This window comes from Lepus europaeus, chromosome 1 (genome assembly GCF_033115175.1).
Source record: "Lepus europaeus isolate LE1 chromosome 1, mLepTim1.pri, whole genome shotgun sequence".
In the NCBI taxonomy this organism is placed as follows: domain Eukaryota; kingdom Metazoa; phylum Chordata; class Mammalia; order Lagomorpha; family Leporidae; genus Lepus; species Lepus europaeus.
The window spans coordinates 135164670-135179407 of NC_084827.1; the positions used below are offsets into that span (position 1 = coordinate 135164670).

The 14738-nt window shown below is 42.6% G+C and overlaps 1 long non-coding RNA gene across 1 annotated transcript in view; it reads right to left on the reverse strand.

The window, feature by feature from the left end:
- Positions 1–203: 203 nt before the first annotated feature.
- LOC133767043 (uncharacterized) overlaps positions 204–14738 on the reverse strand; it is a 155440-nt gene continuing 140905 nt past the window's right edge. The window contains exon 3 of the long non-coding RNA XR_009866797.1: positions 204–271. This is a non-coding gene — a long non-coding RNA (uncharacterized LOC133767043). The remainder of the gene's footprint in view (positions 272–14738) is intronic.

Below are 14738 nucleotides of genomic sequence, written 5' to 3' on the forward strand. Positions count from 1 at the left end.
GAGCAGGTGGGCAGTTAAACAGGATGGGGTTAAAGAAGAGAATATTACACCCGAAGTGTTCAGGGCAGGGTTTGGCTTGTGGCGTGTGAGAGGCGGAGTGGGAAAGAAGGAAGCGAACACCCCATGTACCTTTTTTGATGATAGCGCCGAGACGTGCACGATGAATTAGGATTTAAGCAGCAAAATTCCGGAATCAAAAAAGCCGTCATTCTAGTGCCTTCCTCTGCAGCTTTGCTGGTTTGCTGACCTCATGCCTGGCTGGCAGTGAATCCTGAAAGAGAAAGGTGGCTGTTATCCCATAAAGGGAAACCTAGGCCAGGCCACTTCAGATGTGCACTGCTATTATGCTGTGTTTCCAACCAGCAGGGCTTGCACCAGCAAAATAAAATAAAGAGGAAACAAATACTGCGGCTGCTCTGTGTGTAATTTAGAGTTAAATGTCTTTCTGGCAGTACGGAAGGCACCATAAGCTAGATATTTTCACACTAGAATATCCCAGAGGCCCCCTTTTTTTTATTGGTTGGAACAGCAAGAAATAAAGACTAAGATAAATTTAATATTTAACTCTAAATCTTTAGTCTCCCTCATTAGGCTGACTTGCCTGCAGCCATATTGCTGTAAATTAAACAGCCTAAGCTGGTATGTTGCCAAAACGCACATCCAGCGAAATGTTAACAGTTCTTGTTCTTGTGCCCGATCAAGCTAAAAACAAAAAAGTAATCTGTTTCCCATCCAAAGAGGTCATTAGAAAGGATGGCTTAAAAAAAAGAAAAAACCATCAACTTGTTTTAGAAGTTGGAAATACAAAAGTGGCTCTCTTTATAGCTCTAAGCTGGCTTTTATAGGAAGTATCTAATGGAGCTATATGTAGAAACCGCTTCTCTATCTCTCTCAAAAGGTTTATTTATTTGAAAGGCAGAGTTGAAAGAGAGAGACAGGGAGAGACAGAGAGAGAGGGGGCTTCCATCTGCTGGTTCACTCCCTCAATGGCTGCAGAGGCCTAGACTGGGACGATCTGAAGCAGGAGCCAGGAGCTTCTTACGGCAGAGGCCCAAGCACTCAGGCCATCTTCCGCTGCTTAATCAAACATGGTCAAATTATGAATGCCCAGTGGAATGCAGAGAAGTTCTTCTGACTAGCCATGGTGGATGAAGATCTAGTTACTTTTGGATGGAACACCCCAGGGAAGGCCTAGATTTCTCAGATGGGGTGTCACCGTGCCAGCCATGCAAGCAAGCAGCCCCAATCTGGTTTTAAGTGGAAACAGGGTTTGATCATCTCTCCACATCTGATTGGCCTTGCTGATTGAGGCTGGAGAGTCATCATCCTTCCACACTAGTGAGAGAAGACGAGAGTTTGATTCAACAAAGTGCTTGTCGCCAAAGAAGAGTAGCAAAGGACACCAGGCCATCGTTGCTTCTGCTCTCCCTTGTCTTTCAGAGTAGCAGCCCCAGAGACTAACACACTCAGCGCAATCTGTCAGCCCCATCGGACGCGACCCTGGAACTACTAACAGGCCTGTTCTGAAGCCAGGAGTTCACCTGGGCTGCATATTTGAGACCGCTGTGGAGCTCTAGAAGCTCTTGAAACTCTAGCCACACCCCAGACCACTACCATCATTATCTCCAAGGGTGTGATCCAGGCTGGCATCAGCGTTTTTAATGCTTCCTAAATGACTCCTCTTGCAGTCGAGACTGAGAATTGCAGCATGCTTGGTCCCGGTCCCAGGTCGCATTTTCCTGGGGAATCCAGGTAAAACTCATCAGAATTGTAATCTCCGTAGAAGCTCCCCAGGTGACTCTCCTGTGCAACCGGAGCTGGGAACCTGTACTTCTAACCAGGGATCCTTAAAACACAATGCCAGAGGCCACATTAGGACCCCTAGGTCCTCATTTAATATGTCATTTCTAGTCCCACCCAGACTGGCTGAATCAGAAATGGGGCTCCAACTACTTTTGCAAAGCTCCCCAGGGGACTCCCATTCTTGCTGAAGTTTGAGACCTACTGCCTGAATCCTCCTTTGCCTCTGCATGAAGATGGCTTCACTTCTACAGAGATCGATGGTTTTCTACCCAGGGAAGATCAAGTTTACATTCCTGTGAAAGTGCACATACTATGACATACTATTCAGGATATATCAGATGCAGACTAGCCGGTATAGTATTAGCCTTATTTATTTATTTTAGAGGTTTATCTTATTTGAAAGGCAGAGTTAGAGAGAGAGAGAGAGAGAATCTTCCATGTACTGATGTACTGGTTCACTCCCCAAATGGCTGCAATGGCCAGGGTTGGGCCAGTCCAAGACCAGGAGCCTGGAACTCCATCTGGATCTCCCATGTGGGTGGCAGAGACTCAAGTATTTGGGCCACCTTCTACTGCTTTCACAGGCACATTAGCGGGGAGCTGGATCAGAAGTGCAGCAGCCAGGACTTGAACCCAGAGCTCATATAAGATGCTGGCATCAGAGACGATGGCTTAACCCACTGTACCACAATGCAGCCCCCCTAGTATTTGCCTCTTTTAACCAGTACAAAGGACTAGTTGTGTGCATATATTTATCTGGGCAGGTGGGGTAGGGGAGAAACCCATAATTTGTATCATGTGTACATAATTCCTCTATTTAAAAAGAGAATAAAAGTGCAGGCATTACAGGGAGAGAAGTCACCTTAAGCCTTTTTCCTGCTAAAACAGAAGCTGGCACACTGAAATGATAAAGAATTGATTTGAGCAGAAAGCGATTTCTGAATCTAGCAGCACCAGACTCCATCTAGAAAGCAAAAGGTGGAATGAGGATGGAGCAAAGCAAGCCAATGAGTCAGTGGGTTAAAGCGGAGCAGGCACCTCCTCCCAGTGCAAAGTCCTTCATAGGCGTTAGGTGGCAGCTCCTGACTGATAAACCTTAAACTGAGTTTTTCTAGAACATGACTGTCTCTACATGGATGGATTTGGGTTTGCTTACAGGAACTCAGGACACTAGAATCACCTCAGTGGAACGGGCTCCCAATGAGTTACTTTCGTCTCAATTAATTATGCCCTGGAGTGAATTACTTTACCAGATTTATTTTTTTCTGAACATTTTTTGATCTGAGGGAGGACAAGGAGCAGTCCTACATGTCCTGAGGACTAGGGAAGCCAAAGAAAGTGTGGGGAGGAGGACCAGGAAAGAATCTCAGACCCCCAAAGTCAACCTTTGCTAATTTTATATTTTGACCTTCATTTGAATCTGAAGAATAGAAAACAATCAGTATGTATCCACCATTCCAGACATCATTGCTTAGAAAATAGAGGCTCCCTGCCTTCTCCAGGCTCCCTTAAACAGTGTGGGTATGGGCGCATCCCCTAGCCATTGAAGTCTTGGCATACAGCAAGCTTCTAAGAAATCCTGCTCAAATTCTTTTGTAGCCACCAGGTGGCAGTAGCAACCCAATTTCTGATGTAGCCCAAGAGAAGCTGACCTAGGATGGAGCTCCTTTATTTAGTGTACTGGTCATGCAACTGGGGACATTTAGACATGAAAGAACATTTCCAAAAGTTCTACTGACAACTATAGAAATTTAAATGGGGGAAAAAAGGATCAAACATATTAAGAACCCATCATCAACACAGTAAACTCAGTCTGTTGAAGGGAAGGAAGCTCTAACATTTCTTGACCTGTCATGTGCCAGAAATTCTACTAAATGCCTTGTATGTTATCTCAGCTGCTCAACAACACAAACTTGTGAGATGTATGCCTTTATTTTTTGATGGGAAACTAAACTTGGACTAGATTCTGTAATTTGCCTGAAGTCTCAAGAAGTAACTTAAAAGAGACAGGACATGAATCCAGTTTAACTACATTGATCTGTGATCCTTCCATTATGTTGGACCATCTCTTGCCCTTGGGAGTATCAGGTGCCAGTCAGAATGGGATGTTGAAGGGTGGCTTGGAGTAGGGCAACAGTATGCTTGAGTGTGGGTGGAGATTTGCCAAATGGCAGGGTTTTTTTAAAATTTATTTATTTGACAGAGTTATAGAAAGTGAGAGAGACAGAGAGAAAGGTCTTCCTTCCATTGGTTCACCCCCCAAATGGCCGCTATGGCCGGAGCTGCGCCGATCCAAAGCCAAGTGCTTCCTCCTGGTCTCCCATGTGGGTGCAGAGCCCACAGACTTAGGCCATCCTTCACTGCCTTCCCAGGCCACAGCAGAGAGCTGGACTGGAAGAGGAGCAACTGGGACTAGAACCCGGTGCCCATATGGGATGCCAGCGCCGCAGGCGGAGGATTAACCAAGTGAGCCACGGCGCCGGCCCCATCAAATGGCAGGGTTTTAATGGCAAGGGAATATCATTATTCTTTGAAGACTCTCTGTGTTTCCTGACCCAGTACATGTGTTAGTCACAGCAATGAGGGATTAAGAGTGATTTCTAAATATGAACCATTTGGGTAAACAGGAGAAACTTCTTGAAATCAGAAGAGTGCTGACCTAGAGACAAGATTGTGCTCCGAGGAAGGACAGAACAATTTTTCCTTAGGACAGTATGAATCTGGAGTAAATGACAGATATGATGTCACATGCTATGTCTGTGGCAATATTTGTTAATGGGAGGTTCCCCTATGCTTGCTTCCTTCGTAACTAAATAATACACTTAGATCTCTGCTTCTTAAGACTATCCCTTCTCTTATTAGGTAAGATGAAGAAATTATCTCCCTATTCTTTCTGGCACCTCACATCCCCATAAATTACTCTTTAACTGGTTAAATGCTTATTTTTATGTTGTCAAGGTTTGTGATTTATGTTCTGTCTTACAACTGTAAAAAAAGAGCAGTTGTGATGTAGTTAAATTAAAAAATACTTACTACAAAGCTGAGCAATGAGATTGCTCTATTGTCCTAGAGAAAGGCTGTAATTCTCTATGAACCGTGACCTTGTGAGGACACTCATCAAGATCAAGTGGATTCTTTCCTCTAAGGTGTTCAACACAAGGCAATGTTTGGTTTATTTGCAACTGTATGGGATTTTTTTTTGGTAAACATTTTATTTTTTGAAGATTCTAGATGCATTTTCTTATTTTGATTGTTAGAAGAAAATAGGCCTCATTTGTCACTGCACTAGGATGTGGCCCCCTGGCCACACTATTTATTGAAAGGTGCAGTGTGGACTCTTTATGGGTTTGTTCTTCATCTGTCACTGGGGATTTTCTTCGTATTGCACCGCTAGGCTGTTTTCCCTGTTTGTTAGATCTCAGGTTTTCTTCTTAATTGGATTTGCTTTTATGTTTTGTTAAAATACATCCTTAATAATTTCAGAAATAGTGCATGGGGAGTATAGTTTCCTAGGCTTTGCACATCTGGGATGTCACTTTCCCTTGATTGAAATCCCATGAAGAAAATGTTCTTTAAATTTCCCTCTTAACAGTTCTTAGTAATTCCCTGTTTATTTAATAACAAGTCACTAGAATTAACATTTGTTGTATCATATAATTTCTATTGAAACTATTTAAGTACTCTCTTAATATCTTCAGCAAAAGAGATTATGGGAATAAATTATGATCGTAAGTGCACCTTTCTGGTTGTCTCCAGGAATGGATCTCCTGTTTCCTTTCCACTTCTGTCACACCAACTAGACATTTTCTCTCTCTCATGCATTCTATTTTGTTGCCGTAAAGCCTTCTGGGAAAGTATTAAAAGCAGTATTTCTGTCATCATTTTGTGAGTTCCATTTTCACAACTCACTTAGAAGGAAGATTTTCTTAAAAAAAAAAAAAAAACACAACTGTGTGGGGCCTAGAATGAGTGAAGCAGTAACATTGGGGCAAGATTTAGACTATAAAGCTTCCAGTAGACTTAGGGCTGGAAAGCCCATTTGCACAAAGAAAGATTCCCTTAACCCACCAAGAAAATGCCCATGGGTTTCAGAAAACTCCCCTCTCCCTCTCTAAGAGAGAGAAAATGGTTTAAGTTTTAAATGTATGACCCAATCCATTGCTATTCATAGCATAGACATCTTGGATAGAACTGAAGATGCTTTTGAATGCTTACGGTCAGAAACGCTCAGACCAGAACATTTTCTCTCAGTGAATTTCTCTCTTGGTGAATGCATGGTTACTTATTGGAGCTGATGGCTGAAGCAGCTCACCTTTTTCCTGTCCCTCTACAAGGAGAGAGGCATGTGTACAGTGGTTAGAATGTGCTGCTAAGCCGCCGCTTGCCCACGTTCAAATCTTGCCTCAGTTACTTCCTGGCTGAGTCACACTGGCCACGTTGCTCAAGCACCCCACAATCCTTGTGTCAGCTTTGCCTCAAATGTCTGCCTGGAGAAGTGAAAGCGACAGCAGCACTTGGGCAGGGAGGTTATGGTAAAGTAGGAGGTGAGGTAGCCTCTGCAGAGAGCTGAGAACATGGCTGGAGCCCTGGCGAGCTGCCTGGGAGTGCTGGTGAGCACCATCACCGTGTAGTTAGGAATAAGGCTCTTCACTTCTTGGCCTTTTGGCTAAGATCAAGTGTAGGAATAAGGTTCATGGATCTCATCCTTGGTGCACTCCTGTGGCACATTAGTGTCCAAGGAAAGATGTGGTCATTTAGAGTTGATGCAGAAGGAGCCTCAAAGACAGGGGGTGCCTTTGCAAAACTATATGGAGATGGAGAGAATGGATATGAAATTAAGGCAAATGTGACTGACCTGGTCTAAGTGATGTATGGAAAAGGCAAATGTAGGTAAAATGTGAATCCACAAATGTGTTTGATGGGTAAAGAGAGGAGGACATTAGAGAAAGGGACCTTTAAAAAATATTTATTTCCAGGGCCAGCACTGGCATAGAGGGTAAAGCTGCCACCTGTAGTGCCGGCATCCCACATGGGCGCTGGTTCGAGGCCCGGCTGCTCCGCTTCCGATCCAGCTCTCTGCTATGGCCTGGGAAAGCAGAAGATGGCCCAAAATCCTTGGGCCCCTGCAACTGTGTAGGAGACCTGGAAGAAGCTCCTGACTCCAGATCGGCACGGCTCCGGCTGGTGTGGCCAATTGGGGAGTGAATCGGTAGATAGAAAACCTCTCTGTCTGCCTCTCCTCTCTGTACAACTCTGACTTTCAAATAAATAAATAAATCTTTAAAAAATGTTTATTTTTGTATATGAAAGGCACTAGGTTGAGAGAGGAGACAGGGGGGGACAGAGAGAGAGAGAAAGAGAGAGAGCGATCTTCTATCTGCCTGTTAATTCCCTAATTGCTGGGGCCAGGCCAGGCTGAAGCAGGAGTCAGGCCCTCCATCTGGGCCTCTCAGGTGGAGGCAGGAGCCTAAGCACCGAAATCATCACCTGCTACCTCCCAGATGCATTAGCAGGAAGCTGGATCAAAGCAACGCTGGGACTCTAACCTAGACAACGCTTGCCCAAGGGAAGGAAATCTTAATGTACACCAAAAAGACTCAGCAAAATATGACAGTAAGTGCATACCTTAGAAAAGGAAGTCCGACTTTACAGTGGCACATTAAATAGTCATATTCCACAAATAAAAGCACCGATCTAGAAGACAATTGAAATAAAGTGTTTCAAATGGCACAACAGCTTTATCTTCAAATTAAGGCATCAGGAAGAATCCTCAGAGTTTTCAAATCTTGAGTTAAGATCTATAAAAGTGTAAGTTTGAATCAGTTGTTGAGGACGGGTCATGCCTATGAGTGACCAAATGTTAAGGTCCAGGCTGCTCCCGTTCCTAGTTTGTGTCAGTCCGGCAGGCTGGGCCTTGGTTTCCCGACTGTACATCAGAAGGTTGTGTCCGTGAAGTTTATGTGCTTTTCCAAGGTGAACATCTGAAGCTCTGATGAGCGGGGGGCCATCTGAATGTGTGTAAAATAGACAAAGATAGGCATTTGAGAAGAAATTCAGGAAGAATTTATCCATAAAAATATGTGTTCCTTGGATTCCAGGTCTTAAAGGTTAAGTGAAGAAGGAGGAAAAAAAGGTGTAAATGGGAATCAAATTTAGTATTAAAAAAGAAAGGGTGTGCACATGGTAATATTTAAGCAGAATTTGATATAGGGTCCAACGAGCCTTTGGAATTCTGTGTAAGAACAAGAAGCAGCAGATCAGATTCCAAGGAGGAAAGCCTGCATTGCCCAATTTCCATCAGAGCTAACAGATCGAAGCAAGCCGTCCTTAGGACCTAGACTTAAAATCTGATATCACTTTGTGTTTAATCAGTTACTTTGGGGATTATCATAAATTCACTCAACCATACATTTTTGATGTCATTAATATGGCTAACTAATTACTCAGGGACTGCATATTACTGTATGCAGGCTTTGAGTAGTTCCCTGGAGAACAAAGATTTGAAAAGATTTCTTATGCTCATTGAGTTCTCTTTCTTGAGCTGAAATGAGCAAGGCTCAGCTATGCTTTCAGGCTGGAATCATGAAAGGTAGAGGTAATGGTTTCTCTTGAGTGAGATTCCTGCTACAATTGCCCAGCCTCAACCACTCAACCATGTTTGCCATGTACCCAAGCTCTCCATCTGACTCTACAGTCAATCCTGCTTAATACTGTTGCACCCTAAACACAATGGAAAGAAATTTATGAGGTTTCTTTCTTTTTCCCTTTCTTTCCTCCCTTCCTTCCTTCCACGATTTACATATTTACTTGAGAGACATAGTTATAGACAGAGAGAGGGAGTGAAAGAGAAGTCTTCCATTTGCTGGTTCACTTCCCAAATGGCTGCAACAGCCAGGCCAGAGCTGGGCAGATCCAAAGCTAGGAGCCAGGAGCTTCTTCTGGGTTTCTCACAAGGGTCCAGAGGTCCAAGAACTTGGGACATTTTCTACTGCTTTCCCAGGCCATCAGCAGGGAGCTGAATTGGGAATAGAGCAGCCAGGACTTAAACTGGTGCCCATATGGGATGCTGGCACCACAGGTGGATGTTTAACCTACTATGCTACAGCACTGGCCCCACAAAGTCTCTTGAAACATGTCTTTCAACAGGATGGAAAATTGGAATTGATTTCAAGATGTCCATCTCCCAAAACTTGGCCCAAGAAAGGGCTGCACTATGCCTACCAGGGCTTCTGTACATGTGAGGTAAAGCACTCCAAGGTCTTCTTTATCTACAATTTAAGCAACCAGAAAGTTAATTCCTTCTCCTCAAACTCTTTTAGAGAAAGAGTAAGTCAGGTTGTGCAGAGTTGTGCGGATATTAGTGCAGCAATAGAGTGGATGATTTGGGCATAAATCCATTTATAAGAGGGTGTCTATTTTGTGTGACATTCTTGGCAGTGTCCCAAAGATCTGCTGAAACTTGGGGTCCTTATGCATCTTCAGATTCAATTGCATACAGTGTCATTTTCCTGGTTGTATTGCTCCACTGTGCCGAAAGAAATGAAAGAAGAAACCTGGTTGGGCACTGTGAAGACATAACCTGAAAGAAGTTGACTCAAGAAACTCCCAACATCCTCATTTCTTACAGTGATTCTTACTTTGTGTTTCTAAATTTCTTACAAAAATGGCTCAGCTTCTACCAGCAGCTGTGTCCAAGCCCAGATACACACAGTAACTGCTGACCTTGTAGTAAGATATGAGGGGTGTGGGAATTAAATGAAATTTCAAGTGCTTACCTATCACTGCTACCTAGTAGGCATTCAATAAATATTAATTTCCTTAAAATTCAGCACTAGCATAAGTCTTTGAATTCTTTTAAAAAATTTGTCCTTAAACACACTCAGTCCATTCTTTCACTTGAATGTAGATTATTCCCCCAGGTAGACAATGAGGCTTACTATGTACCAAAACATGATGGAAGAACCGCGGGTAAGCAGTGAATCCCAGAACCCACAGAACAATGAGTCTAGGGCCTGACTGTGTTGGTGACATTGCAGAAATTTTCCCTCCGATTGGGAGGATCACAGGAGGAGCCTGTGTGAGATAGTGGGTGCCGGAGAGTCAGAAAAGGGTGCGAGATAAAGAGAAGGAGTTTTGAATCCCACAATGTACTTCTCACTACGGTCCAGAGCTTCTCATACCATCTTGGACTCTGAATCTGGATTCCAAGGTGAAATAGACCTCTCTTCCCAGCTCTGGCTAAATTCAGGCACAGAGATGCCTTAAGAATTGCCACCTGGAAACCAAGAACAAGAACAGAACAATAACCAGTGCAAAATAAAAGCCTTGAAGCTAAAGAACAACAAAAATGTCATGATTTGTGCATTTTTCTACAAAACCGATTTGTTCTACGGTAGAAGATAGAGTCTGCATTTGATTTACACAAGATATGCAGTAATGGGTTATGTACTCCAGGGAAAAACTATTCTTAAGGGAGCAAGGATGTGATGGATTCACTTCCTCGGTGAGGTTTATAGTATGTGGCAGTTTTAGTGCGAGCAGGTATTTGGTCTATAAACTGAGAGAGCTCGGCATTAGCAGCAGCTCGCTGCTAAATGAAGAAGAATGCAGCTCGCTCTCTCCCTCTGGTTATTAGGCCTTCTGGGGATAAACAAGGAGATTAAGTGTTTTCCCGATGTTGTGTTGCCTGTCACGGTAATGTGCACACGCCCCATCGCCAGCACCTTTGCGCAGCCCCATACACCTGCTGCTTTTGATGGTAGGGGCAGTCCAGGCCGACGCCCAGACCCCATCTGTGCTGAATGGAGTCGGAGTTATTCCTTGTTCAGATGCTCCCTCTCAATTAGCTGCTCTACGATTAGCTGCTTCCCAATTAGACGTTGCGTCTCTCATTCCGTGAACATTCAGTTTCTTGGTCCCTGGAGGCCATTTCATGTCCTCACACCTCAAAGCCTGCTGTTCTGCTTGTTACAGTTTAAATGGTGCTAAAGAGAGGCAGACTTTGCAGCCAGCTGGCTTTTGGGAGAGCCTGGGAGGCCGCTGGCACTCGGGGCACTGGAGACTGCGGCTGGTCCTCAGCTGGGCCCGCTTGGGAACCTACTTGTCATAGCCATGAGAAGTGATTTTGTTCTAGCGGGCTTACTGATGTCAGCTAGTCTCATAAGAGACTGGCTGATGCATTAAAATGCCAATTTATTTATTTACTATTAGAAATATACTTGCCAAGCAAAGCATCTGTGTCAGCTGCTAAGTCCACTCTCTTTACAAAATTACAGTCTATTTGGGAAACCAAATTATAGATCATGAAGTTTCATCTTCTTTAAAGATTAATTTATTTATCAATTTATTTGAAAAACAGAACGAGCAAGAGAGAAAGAGACTGAGAGATCGATTTTTCACCTGTTGTTTCACTATCAAATGTCCAAAACAGTCAGGTCAGGGCCAGGCCAAACCCAGGAGCTAGGAATTCTGCCCTGGTCTGACATGTGGGTGGCAGGGGCCTAAGGACTCGGGCCATCACCTTTCCAGGCACATTAGCAGGGAGCTGGATTGGAAGTGAAGTAGCCAGGACTGACTGGCACTGAAATATGGGATGTTGGTGTCATAAGCAGGAGCTTAATCTGTTGCGTCACAACACTGGCTCCAATCATGAGGTTTCTTAGTGACAGAGAACCCTGCCTTTTGGAGTGTACAGACAACTTGTCTGGAAGTCAGCGTTTCATTATGTGCAACCTTCACACAGGCCAAGCATGATGGGTTGTGTATTTGTGTCTCCCATCACCTCTCGAACATTTGTATGGTGGTAGAAGCATTCCTCTTGTTGCTGACTGAGAACACTGGCAACCCCTGACTTTTCTACTGACTCTCGAGGAATGGATTGGCCAATGGTCTAAGTCACAAATGCTGGCTCTATGAAAAAATTAGAAGTCCACAACCTAAGCCATCAGGTAAATTTCAGTCTTCATCCACAATCTCCATCCTTACCCTTCTCCCATTCACCACCAGTGCTTGATGGGCCACCTATATTTCACATTTCTTCTCCTATTCCTCTTAGTTAGTTCTGTCTTCTGGCCTCCCAGAGGGTGGAACATGGCAGAGGAGTTGGTTCCTAAGCTTGAGAAGAGGGCCTCTGTGATTCCCCTCTCCCTGTTGGGGGGTTCTCACAACCCAGCTCAGCCAAAAGACATCCTTGTCACAGACCCACTCACCTTCAAAACTCTGAGCCCTTTTCAGTCTTTGCCTGGGTTATTCAAGAAAGGGGGACTAGCTTTTACACACTGCTAGCCTTTGAATATTTTGATCCGGTAACTAACTTTGATGTGGGACATCTATTGCAACAGGGAACCGTGTTCTTCAGTTTTGCATATGTCAAACTATTTCCAGAGACAAAATCCCCGGAAGTGGGGTGTTAGTGGCATAGCTATGAAGGCTGTGTGGGTTCCCGAGTCTCTTGTTTCCAAATCACAGGGTTGAAACTCCAGTTTGAACATCCTCTTATTGACGTGCTGAAAGCCTTCAGGATGTTCATAATAACCAATGTTCACTCAGAACTTGCTAAACCCCAGAAGTTATTATAAGAGCTTTAACTGTACTAAGTTCAATTTCTCAACAACCCTGAGAATTAGGTACTGCCATTACTGCTTTTTTGTAGATAAAGAAACTGAGGCAAAGAAAGAGTAAACAATTTGCCTAAAGTTACACCATAGAAAGATAACTCTAGAACTTAATGTCAACAGTCTGACTCCAGCACCTATACTCTTAGTCACTATGCTTACCAATGCTCACGAACACAATTCCAGTCCTAGGAACCTAGTCTGAGAAACAGATTAAGGCACATATTGATGCACCTGGATTTTAGTAACAATGCTTCTGATAACTTGAAAAAACTGGATGCAATTCATGTGTTTGATAGGAGATTGGTTAAATAGTGGTATATTAATATGTTAGAATCCAAAGTTTAAAAGACATATTCTAGAGGAATATTCATATACAAAAAATGCATACCTATACTAATAGTTGGGGCAATGCAAACAAAAGTAAGGATCAGACAACACTTTTCACCCATCAGACTGACAAAATGGAAAGGAGCCTCCACTGACCAGACTGCAGGAGCAGACGCTTGCCCGCACTCTGATGGGAGTGTGAGCCCTTACAACCACTTTGCAAGGAGTTCAACAAAAGCTTCCAAGATGTTTAACAATTTAAAATGTGCAAGCCCTGTTCCTTTGATCAACAATTTTACAAGTACCTATGATAATCTATAATATAGAAAACAAAGCATGTGCATACAACAAAAATTTAGAATTGAATGTCCATCAATAAGACAATGATCAACTCATTATTATCCTATATTAATTATAGGATATATTAATTATAATATCCCATTATTATGCTATGTTAATGCAGCTCTTTAAAACAATGAAATAGATCTTGATGTATTGACCTGGGACATGTCCATGACATACTATGTGAAGAAAGTAACCTTCATTATAATGCACAGAGCAAGACCCCAATTTGTAAAAAAATGTATATGTGTATGAGAGTTGTATAGTATGGAGAAAGATCTGGATGGTCACACACCAGGACATTAACTGTGGGCACCTCAGGTGGGAGAGTGCACCTTATTCATCTTTGGATTGCTTTATTGATTGCAATAAGAATTTAATATCTAAACATTTGAATTTTTATTAAAGAATATTAATTGACATAAACATATTTCTGATTTGTTGTCAAAAAGGAAAAATATATACATATATATACGTATATATGTATATATAAGCTTATATATACATATATACGTATATATATGCTTGTGTATATATTTATATATGTATGTATATATGTATGTATATATGCTTGTGTATAAATTTATATATGTACGTATTTATATATGTATATATACATGTATATATGTATGTATATATGCTTGTGTACATATTTTCCTTTTTTGAAATACATATATATATAAATCTCCTTTTAAAAAACAATCCAAAATTATACTCCTATGTACATGGGTGCAGAGAAAAAGCCTGGAAAGATTATAAAGTTCAAAATGTTAACATCGATGAAGTCTGAGTTACAGGATGTTCTAGTTGTCTTGATCTATTTTCTGAGTATCAAGCAATTAACATATATAACATATATTGATTTGATAAAGAAAAACCTTTAAAATAAAAATAGAGAAGTCAAAATAAGGAACTAGTTTCTAAGGTAAGATAGAATTAGGGGGCCAGTGTTGTGGTGTAGCAGATAAAGTCGCTGCCTGCAGGGCTGGCATCCCATTTGGGCGCCTGTTTGAGACCTGGCTGCTCCACTTCCGATCCAGCTCTCTGCTGTGGCCTGGGAAAGCAGTAGAAGATGGCCCAAGTCCTTAGGCCCCTGCACCCACGTGGGAGACCCGGAAGAAGCTCCTAGCTCCCAAGTTTGGATCCACGCAGCTCTGGCCCTTGCAGCCAACTGGGGAGTGACAAGCAAATGGAATACCTCTCTCTCTCTCTCTCTCTCTCTCTCTCTCTATCCTCTCTGTGTAACTCTGACTTTAAAATAAATAAATAAATAAATAAATCTTAAAAAAAAAAAAGAGTTGGGACTGAGTTTGAAGTGGAAAAAAAATCTAAAGTGACTGGAGAGGCTGAATGATGATACATTTGGGCAGTCAAGTGCTTGGAAACGCTCTCTCCATTAGAGGGCGATGTCTCCTGCCTTGTAAACCAACAGTCTTGTCACAATATACTTACTACCTAGAAAGACGAGGGGAAGAGATGCAATTTTGAGATTTCTTTTTGTTTCACCAGGCTACATTTTCTATTTAAAGTGCTCTGGTTTCTGCAAAAGAATGCTGATATATAAAGGGGGGAGATAAAGAATCTGGAATAGAAATTGAACAAGAATTAAGAAAGACAGGATGAGAATGGAGTGCAGAGATGGCTGGGATG